The sequence below is a fragment of the Phoenix dactylifera genome, chromosome 2 (genome assembly GCF_009389715.1).
Source record: "Phoenix dactylifera cultivar Barhee BC4 chromosome 2, palm_55x_up_171113_PBpolish2nd_filt_p, whole genome shotgun sequence".
In the NCBI taxonomy this organism is placed as follows: domain Eukaryota; kingdom Viridiplantae; phylum Streptophyta; class Magnoliopsida; order Arecales; family Arecaceae; genus Phoenix; species Phoenix dactylifera.
Window position 1 is genome coordinate 19,624,440 of NC_052393.1, and position 10,603 is coordinate 19,635,042.

Genomic DNA, 10,603 nt, shown 5'->3' on the forward strand with positions numbered 1-10,603 from the left:
GTTCCCACTTAGGTTATCTTTATCCATATGCTATAACCCTTCACATATCTAGACGGTCAAATGATATCTCTTTTCTTTCTTGCTCATTCTTTTTGCACAGAAAAAGCAAAAATGGGAAGGGAGAGAGAATCTCCCTTTTTTATCCAAAAAGTAAATCGTAAAATCTAACTTGAGCAAGAGAGTTACCCAATTCTTGATCGAGCAAGCGAGGGAATTACCCTATTCTCACCAAATCCAATCTCAGTGGTCCAATCCATGTTCTCACTTAGATCATCCTCACTTATATAATATTATTCTTGTACTTTCTGACAACCAAATAGTATAAAAAAATCTCTTTTTTTTTTCTTGCTTGTTCTCTTTGTGCAAAAAAAACAAAGAGGGAAAAGAGAGAGAGAGATTCCTATTTGGTTGGGGAATCAGAGCACAAATCCTACTCGATTGATCAAGCGTGAAAGTAACCAGATTCTCACCAGATTCAATCTCAGCCGTCCAATCAATGTTTCCCATGCCCACTTAGGTTATCCTTATTTGTATGCTGTTATTATTTGTTTCTTGACAGTCAAATAATATCTAAAAAAATTTTCTTCAAAAAAAGCAAAAAGGGGGAAGGGAGAGAGAATCCCCTTTTCTTCTTCAAAAAGTAAATCGCAAAACCTAACTTGAGCAAGAGAGTTGCCCCATTCTTAATCTCAGCTATCCAATTCATATTCTTTGTGCCCACTTTGGTCATTTTCACCTGCATACGTGCTGTTATTCTTTCATTTCTTGATGGACATATAATGTAACAATATAGGCTTTTTTTCTTTTTAATGGAGAGCAGAGGAGGGAGAGGGGGAGGGGGAGAGAATCTCCTTTTTCTCTCCAAAAGAAGAATCGGAGTGAAAATCCTAATGGATCGATGAAGCGAACGAAGGAGAGAGTTAGTCTATTCTTAGTGGTTCCGATCTCAGTCGTACAATCTATGTTCTTTCTGCCCATACCTACTGTTTCACTGCTTGTAAAGTGGTATCGAAAAATTTTTCTTTTTATTTCTCTCTCATTCTCTTCGTATAGAAAAAAATGAAGAGGAGGAAAAGGAGGGTGAATCTTTTTTTCCTCTCAAGAAAAAAATTTGAATAAAATTCTAATCAATGGATTAAGAATGAGAAAGTTATCTTATTCTCACTAGATCGAAGCTCAGCCTTCCAATTTATGTTCTCCGTTCCCACTTAGGTCATCTTCATCTATATGCTGTTACCCTTCACACATCTAGACGGTCGAATGGTATCTCTTTTTCTTTCTCGCTCGCTCTCTTTGCGCAGAAAAAACAGAGATGGGAGGGGAGAGAGAATTTTCTTTTCCTCTCCAAAAAGTAAATCTCGATACCTAACTTGAGCAAGAGGATTATCCCATTCTTTATCTCAGCTATCCAATTCATATTCTCTGTGCCCACTTTGGTCATCTTCACTTGCATGTGCGCGGTTATTCTTTTATTTTTTGATGAATGTGTAATATAACAATATGGATCTTTTTTTCTTTTCATGCAGAAAAAGAGAAGAGGGGAGAGAGAGAATCTCCTTTTTTTCTCTCCAAAAAGAGAATCGGAGTGAAAATCCTAACCAATCGATGAAGCGAACGAATGAGAGAGTTATTCTATTCTTACTATTCTGATCTCAGCAGAACGAATGAGAGAGTTATTCTATTCTTACTATTCTGATCTCAGCAGAACGAATGAGATAGTTATTCTATTCTTACTATTCTGATCTTAGCAGTACAATCAACGTTCTTTTTACTCATTACCTGCTGTTTTACTGCTTGTCTAGTGCTATCGATTTTTTTTTTCTGGCTCGATCTTTTTGTACAGGAGAAAAAAAAGAAAAGAAAAGGAAGAAGAATTTTTTTTTCCGCTCGAAAAGAAAAATGCTAGTAAAATTCTAATAGATGGATAAAAAATGAGAAAGTTATCATCGGATCAAAGCTCAGCCATCCAATCTGTGTTCTCCGAGTCCATTTAAGTCATCTTCATCCGTATCCTGTTACCCTTCACACGTCCAGACGCTCGAACGGTATCTCTTTTACCTTCACGCTCGCTCTCTTCGCGCAGAAAAAGCAGAGATGGGAAGGGAGAGATAATCTCCTTTTCCTCTTCAGAAGAGGAATCGGAGCGGAAACCTATAATGGAGCGAGCGAGCGGGAGAGAGAGACACACAGAGAGAGAGAGAGAGTGGGAGGAATGTTTGAAAAGGTCTTGATATGGGCGAGGGAAAGAGGCCCTCTCCCCACTCGGAATCGTAGGGCTTTTGGGCGGTGGGAGCGGGGACAAAGGTTGGATTTTTCTCCTTCATTGGGTGGGATTTGGGAGGGGTTGTGATCGGTTGTGGGGAGGGGGAGGAGGGGATGAATCCCAAGGTGTTGGATGATATCATACACCGGCTTCTTAAAGTGAGAGGGAGCCGGCCGGGGAAGCAGGTGCAGCTCTCCGAGGCGGAGATCCAGCAGCTGTGCCTGGTGTCCAAGAAGATATCTTTGAAGCAACCCAACCTCCTGGAGCTCGGGGCGCCCATCAAGATTTGCGGTAAATTTCGAAACCTGCGTCTTGATTTTTTATGATCTTGGCGCAGGCCTCTGTTCATCTTTGATTTCGGAGAGGAAAGAAGGGTTTGATTTTAATTGAAGTTGTTCGAAGTTGTTCTTGGCTAAGTGGGGAATTTAGATTTTGGTGGCTGTTTGGGTTTTATGATGTATTGGTGGGATGAAATAGAAGAAGGGTTTCTGAAATTTGGAATTTGTAGTCTAAATTTCTGGGGCTATAGCCGTTAGTTAGTTTCCTGTATCTCATCTATATGCACTAAGGCTTTTGGTCAGCCACTAATTTTTATACTGTAAAGGCTGGTAGCGTGATGCTGGAATTTAAAGTAGCTTTATTTATGTGTGGATTGAGCTACCTTTAGAAATCGGTCAAGGCGATTGATTATATATTCTGAAACTTAAGGAAAATTCTGGAACCTAAAAAAAAAAAAAAGAGATTTAGTTGATGTTATCTGATTATGATCCTTGTAGGTGCCGTAACTTCATCAAATTTTCTTGGGTTTGAAGATTTAATGGTTTAAGTGTTTAATCAGATTAATTAGAAATTGTATGCTGAAATTGATTCTGGAAATTATAGTGGAAAAAAAAAATCTCAAGAGCCTCAGTTTCTTTTATCGTTTCCTTCAACTTATTGTAAGGTTGAACTCTAAGCATTTCCTGTTAACCCTAGCTTTCTGTTAACGAAAGGTGGTTCTAAAAGTAGTGCAACTTCAGTTGCACTGTACAACATCACTTTATGGTTATAGCGTCACAATACTTTATTCAAAATTTAATGTTCCAAAGATGGGATGTAGGTATCAAATAACAATAGTTTATTGCTAGTTTGTTACATTTTACTAACTAGATAAGGCTATATATAGCATGAAGATGCAAGATGTTAACTCAATATTTATGTGGATGAAGTTGCTATCAACGTATACTCTTTTCATATTGCTAATGTTTATTTTTAATGTTTAAACAGAGAATATAAAAGGTGTATATATATATGTATATAACAATTTAATTAAAATTATAAGTTATCCTGTGTCTCCTTGTTTCTCCTTAGTTTCCCTCTTGCCAATTAGATTCTTGTATCCTTGTCCATGCAACATTGATGGTGATGTAAGGGGAAGAAAATATTTTTTTACTAGTGGTAATGAGATGAAGGTTGAAGAAAATAAAATTTTAGATAGATTAATCGTGTACATCTTCCTAGAATTGGTGAACACTTGATCGTGGGGTTTCTCTTCTCTATAAATTAAAAAAGAAAAAAAATAATAATTTGTGACTAAATTTTGGCATCAAAAATAAGAAATTGAGTCCAAAAAATTTTGGCTTATACTGTAGTCTCTGTGTCAGAGCATACTTTTAATTTCTTTGGATTTCAACCATGTCATGTGATATACTGATGGTGTGTAATTTGAGCCAAACCTCTCTGTTCAAACATAAGCTAGAGAAGAACAAATCTCTTTATATGTGGAGATTAGCTAGCTTACTCTGTTTTCACCCAGTATTTAAAATAGTCTTTTGTTTGCTTATTTGAGAGTCTAGCTATTAAGGTTCTGGTATTTGGAACAATTAGTATAATATAACTATAAAATGGTTTACTTAAACCACATTCTTCAAAATTTAAATTATTTTTTTGACACTTTTTCAAAAATATTTAAATATTTTTTATTGCTTATGTCACATGCATTGCACATGCTTCAACTGCACTCAACTCAACTCAACTAAGTCCTAGTTGGGGTTGTCTATGTGAATCCTTTTTGTCCATTCCATTTGGTTTAGGGCCATACTTTTTGAGAGATATTGAGATATCAAGTCCTTTCGTACTGTTGTATCCCTTGTGATTTTGGTTGACCTCTAGCCCTCTTCTACATTCAATCACTCCTTTATATTAGTGCGTCCCTTGGTCTATGTTGTACATGTTCAAACCATAAAAGTCATCCTTTTGGATGTATTATACATCCAAACACAACCTTAAATACTTCTAACATTTTGTTGCGGACGATAGATGCTTAGCTGATCTGATGGGGCTTCATGAGAAATTTGAATGCTACAAGCAGGCCTTGCTTACTAAGGAAACTATAGAATAGAGGAGAAAGATTAGAGTAGGAGATAAAAAAAGTAGAGAAGAAAGAAGATAAAATAAATTTGATTGCATACCTTTCAGAAGCCCAAAGATATCCTTAGGTTGATCCGAAAATTTCATATTTAAACGCTAATTGTCATGTTTTTATTAAAATTATGTTTTTCAGAAGAAAGTGCTTGCATGCTTTTCACAGAACTTTCACTACCTCATATGTAGGGTATAGGTTTAAAAGCATTGATATTGTGTTAGATCTTCCTTTGGAAATTTTGTTATTATCTTTTTTACTATTGTCATTGTTGTTGTATATTATTACTATTATTTCTAAAGTTATCATCCAATGCGTCCATTTCCACTTGTGCAAGTCATGGGATAGAGGGCATGATGAGTGTTTTTTGGTGAACTTTGCATTTGCTACATTGTCATGGAGTCACCATTGAGTCACAGTGCAATTGAGGTTTGAGTGTGGGTCAACCATTGACCGACTATGAACCAGCCTTTATTGGACCATAGTGCAGCTTGATTATGTCTTAAACATGGCTTGTTCATGGATTGGCTTTGAATTTGTGCATATACAGGAATGATTTGATCTGAACTCCGAGTTCACTCTATGATGATTGTCATTACTAGGTCAAGTGCAGTGGCGTATGGGAGCCCAGTTTCCAGTGGCATCAGAATTAAGTTTCTTAAAACTTGACTTCTAGCAGGCTAAGAAGTATGGATCGCAAACTGTTATTAAAGGATTTACTACAGTCGGTTTTGATATGCACATTTTATGATGGACTTTCATTATATCCTACAGAAGACAAGTAGTCCATGAATAATATTGGGGTTGATTTATTATCCATACTTCATTGCTGTTCTCCACACTCTATTACCTCCACTATTTACAATTTCAATTTCTTAAAAAATAGTTGTTTGGTAAATAGATTGCTGCATGATGTTGAATATTGACTTAATTATATTATAGTCTTCTATTACTAATCATAGATATCACTGCCTCGAGATTTGACTTTCAAGGTCAAACTTGCTGTATAGACTTGCTCTTATGTGGTGGCTGCTAAGAAAAACCCCTGTCAGGAGACAACTTTCTCCTCCTCCTCCTTCTTATCTCTTCAAAGTGGGAGGGATCTGTCATAGCATCATAGCTGTCCACAAAGACAAAAAATTAACATGCAAAATCAAATTTGTAATGAGCATGATTCGTTGTGAGACAGAAAATTAAATTTGTCCTTACCGATGTTATTTAGTTTATAAATCATAATGACTACATGCAAGGTTCTTGTTTCTTGGGCCTAGATGTTGGCTTCATCCTATTTATTCATGTTAATCTTCTAGATGATGTCTCTGCAGTAGTCCTTAATAAGAATGCTCGGCGAATGAGGATATATCAAGCGGATGACAAATCTTGATGGTTATGACTTTGAATTCCTTCTCACCTCAGTCAACTATTCTTCTTCTATTCTCTTGTCATATGTTGTCAAATGAGAACTAAAGGTACTTTTAGGCATTTGTTAGTGGCCTCATATATCCCTCGTTTGTTTTCATTGAGCATTATTTGTGGCGAGACAAAAACAGTTGAATCTTTCCTCTTATTGATGACCACATCAGAAGAATTGCATGTATTGCTCTGGCCACAATGTTGGTTCTGTCTTGCATGTTCACGTTAGATCATCTACAGACAAAATACTGATGACCCCCATTATAAAGGTCTAGACTCTAGAGTCAACTTCCCATGCAAGCCCCTAACAGCCAGATAACCACTTGTACGGTTCTCCTTGATGCTATTAATATAGCCCTTGGAACGAGATATCTTCCTTGGTGTGCATCTTAGACAACTGAACAAGAACTATGCTTGGGTCATTTCTCCTCCCCTGTTTTTCCCCCTCAATTTTCTTCCCATGAAAAGTTCCTGATTTATTAATAGTAGAATGAGATATAAATTCTAGTTAACCTGCAATAGCATTGTATATGCTTTGCTTCTTTGTTCATATGTTTATAACTCATGGTTTCTTTTGTGTTCTGCATCATCCATTTGTGTCCTTTTACCCTTATAGGCAGTAAATTATATGAGCAATTTAAAATTTGAAACTGGTTCAGTTTTTTGTAACAAAACATTTTTCACATGTTATACTGTGGAGATACTCAACACTTCATTTTCAGGTTTAAATAAATAATATTAAAAATATCTGTTTCGTTGATCAACTTGTTGCATACATGGCCAGTATTCCGACCTCTTAAGGCTCTTTGAGGTTGGTGGATTTCCACCTCAAGCTAATTACTTGTTTTTAGGGGATTATGTAGATCGAGGGGAACAAAGCTTAGAAATGATTTGTCTTCTTTTGGCATACAAGATCAAGTATCCTGAGAACTTCTTTCTCTTAAGGGGCAATCATGAATGTGCCTCTTTAAACCGTGACTATGGGTTTTACGATGAATGTGAGCGCAGATCTGACGTTAGACTCTGCAAGGTCTTCGCAGATTGTTTTAACTGCCTTCCTGTGGCAGCTCTTATTGATGGGAAGATTCTTTGCGTGCATGGAGGTCTTTCTCCAGACTTGCAAAATTTGGACCAAATACGAAATCTAAAGCGCCCTATTGATGTACCAGACACTGGACTTCTTTGTGATCTTCTCTGGTCCGATCCTAGCAATGGTATTCAAGGATGGGGATTTAATGAGAGGGGAGCGACATATACTTTTGGGCCTGATAGGGTATCTGAGTTCCTTCAGAAGCATGATTTAGTCCTTATATGCCGTGGCCACGAGGTTATAGATGACCATCTTCCTTTATTTTCGACTCTTGATGTTTAAATTAAGCCACTATTTCATCAAGGTTTTTTACTTATCAGAAGGTAGAGGATGGATATAATTCTTTGGTGACGGACAACTTGTAACAATCTTCTCTGCACCAAACTACACCAGAGAATCCAATAATGCAGGTGCCATAATGAGTGTAGATGAAAACTTGGGGTGGTAATTCCAAATTTTAGAGCCTGCAGAGAGAAAACAAAGTACAACTACAGCTAAAGCTGGAAGCCTACCACCAGGGTTCAAGGTGCATGCAGTTTTTTCTTACTTGGAGCACCTGAACTTAAATGTGCTGGAGAAGTAAAAAGAACAGAATTTTAACTTGGTCCTGCTTAATTTCTTAAGTTGCAGGTGTTATAAATTCTTACGGGCTCTCCAGATTCTGTCTTTACAGAAAAGGGTCAATAAAAACAGGGAAAAACAAAGTTATATCCTTAAATAATTGTCCTAGTCACAAGAGACTCTGAGAGCATCGCTGTACAAATAATTCTGTCATCTACCATGTCAACAGCTAGCCAGATAAATTAAGGTTCTGTAGAATCTATTATACTGATGCATCACTTTTCCATCATCACAGAGTTAAGAAGTTGCATCATTTCTGTGATTAATTTAACATCAAATATTTTATTTTTAAATAGAATATTAATATGCATAAAATGCATTTCCATTCTAATGCACTCCTGTTTCTTTTTTTCTGCTTTTGAATGACTTCTTCTTGCACAGTGTATCACAATTAGGCAGTGATTTTGGTTTTGCATGATTGTCAGCTGGTGATCTTTATCATAAATTTGGTCATTCCAAGTGGGACTAGAAACACAAATAATCATAAGAAATTTTTTATTGCAACTTTTGCCAAAATAATTCTTGCAACAGGTAACCCAGATAATTTTTCAGCTGTTCACGCTCGCTATTCACAGATCTCGAGTAAATTGAATGCATAGAGTGGTAAAAAATCTCACTTAAAGTGAATTAAATATAATAAAAATCCTGTTAGCTACTCCACTAGGGATTTACTTTTTCTATCTAGTGGAACTTAATGATATGTCCCATCTGAACAGGTACCTAAGCTCAATCTGACATTGACTCAATGCAAATAGAGATTGCTTTTTATTTCTTTAAATTTTACATCTCTTGGCTATTTCTTATTAGTGTGATGGTGTTTCTTCTTCATATTTTCATGCATGCAATTTCTTGTCCGCTATCGTCTGCACTGTCGTGTATCTGTTTTAAACCGGACTATTCCAGTGGGTTGGAACCTCAGAAGTTTTCTTTGATCTAAGTTCATTTTTGACTTGAGACTATTTATGGTCTTTTCATCTACGAATTCATTCTTTCATTCTTTTACAGCCAAGAATTATTTTCTTCTGTTTTCCTATAATTTCTGAGTGCCTTTTTCTTTTGCAGTCTTTTCTTGGTGCAAAAGCATGGCATAGGCAATCATAGAGGACCCCCCATGGTGTGCTGTCTGCTGACCAGGTCCTCATCCAAAAAAAGTATCCAGATCTACACTTTTATGGACACTCTTAGGTACTTATCGCAGGCGTGAGTTTTATTTTGTATTTTTTTCTTTAATGGCATGCACGTCTTGATCCATATGTATATTAAATTGTGGATGGTTAACACCTTCATGCTTGGTTTCTAGTTCAAAAACATTGAGAAATGTGAATGTGCTTGATCCTTGCAAGATAAAGCTTGTTAGAGAGAAAAAAGAAATACAACTCGACATAATATCACTAGCTATGGTTGGTGTCATGCAGCAGTGTTTTAGTTGTCGTCTTTCAGACGTTTGTGTTGTCTGTTATCATCTTATGGTGAACCCTCTGCGGCATCCAGAAGAACTTGCTGGATCATTGCAAAGCTTCAAAACACACTGCAGTTATAAGTATTTAGCATAATGCGAACAACCACCTTCCATTAATCATCGAACGACCTAAAGTTAGCACATGATGCTAGCTGAAGTCTATACTAAAAGCGATGGTTCCATTGCAGTGACAATATTTTTCTGAATGGTATCAACTGTTTGGTTTGTGATTTATTATGTACCAATGCTTGGGCTGAAGTAGGATAACAGTGACTCATTTTGTGCTTTTATGATGTTTTATCAAGCATCCATTCATTCCACTCTACCTTCATTGGAATGGTGGATTGCAAGAACAAATAACTTTTGTAGAACTTCGAAAGTGGGTATTATCTATATCTATATTGATGACCAACTTGTGAACGACAAATTAGAGAGGTGTGCTGGAGCTTTGTTGTCTGTTCAGCTAAAAGATTAATATGATGAAATCTTTGTTCAATTTAAATCTGAATAAAGATGGAATTGTTCCATCAGATGATCATATCCTGTGTGATCTGGTGATTCAATTTTTTTTTCATTGGTCATGCTAGGGTGCACAACAGGGTAACGGTTAAGAGTTTAGAGGGTTGAGAGAGGATGGAGCTGCGGGGGGGAGTCCAGTGGTTGAAGGCTTAAATAGGTGAACTGAGGAGAGCTTAAAACGCGCATTGCTATCCAGCATACGCCATAAGATCTGAGGTATGTTAGTAATCTTTAGATTATTAATGTTACATTATTGAACTTCATTCATTATTTTTCGTTCAAAGTCCAACTCTCAGGTTTCACTCTACGCATGAGGGTCTAGCTTGTTTGTCCCAACATCTCAACCAACTCCCATTTTAACCAAAGGAAAATAGGAGATGAGAGATTTGGCGCAGAAATGGAGATGCAATGGATTATGTCTATAGTTTATTTATTTATTTCTTTATTTTTTGCAGATATTTGTGGAAAGACGAATTAGGAATATTTTGATCATAAAATTTGTTGGTCATAATTAATATAGATATATTTATTTAGATCATACTATAGAGAGAAAGGAAATAAAAGTACACATCCTAAAATTGAGTGTTTGTAAAGTTACATGAATAGTGGAAATAATTAATAAGAGTAGGGGATGATAGCCATTGTTGCATCTCTGACATTGCACCATATGCACCAGGCTTTCTAGCATATTATATGATTGCAGATTGGATTGTTATTAGACTAAGCCAACTTTGATACAAACTTACTCTGTTAAGTGGATCGATGTGCATTGGCAAGTCTAGTGCTTTCGGCCAGGGAGAGATGGCTTAAGCATTGATTTCTTGTAAGCCAAGGGCC

At 36.5% G+C, this 10,603-nt stretch overlaps 1 pseudogene; it reads left to right on the plus strand.

Moving 5' to 3' along the window:
* The first annotated feature begins 2,032 nt into the window (after positions 1-2,032).
* On the plus strand, positions 2,033-8,844 carry LOC103719450 (annotated as a pseudogene).
* Positions 8,845-10,603: the final 1,759 nt, after the last annotated feature.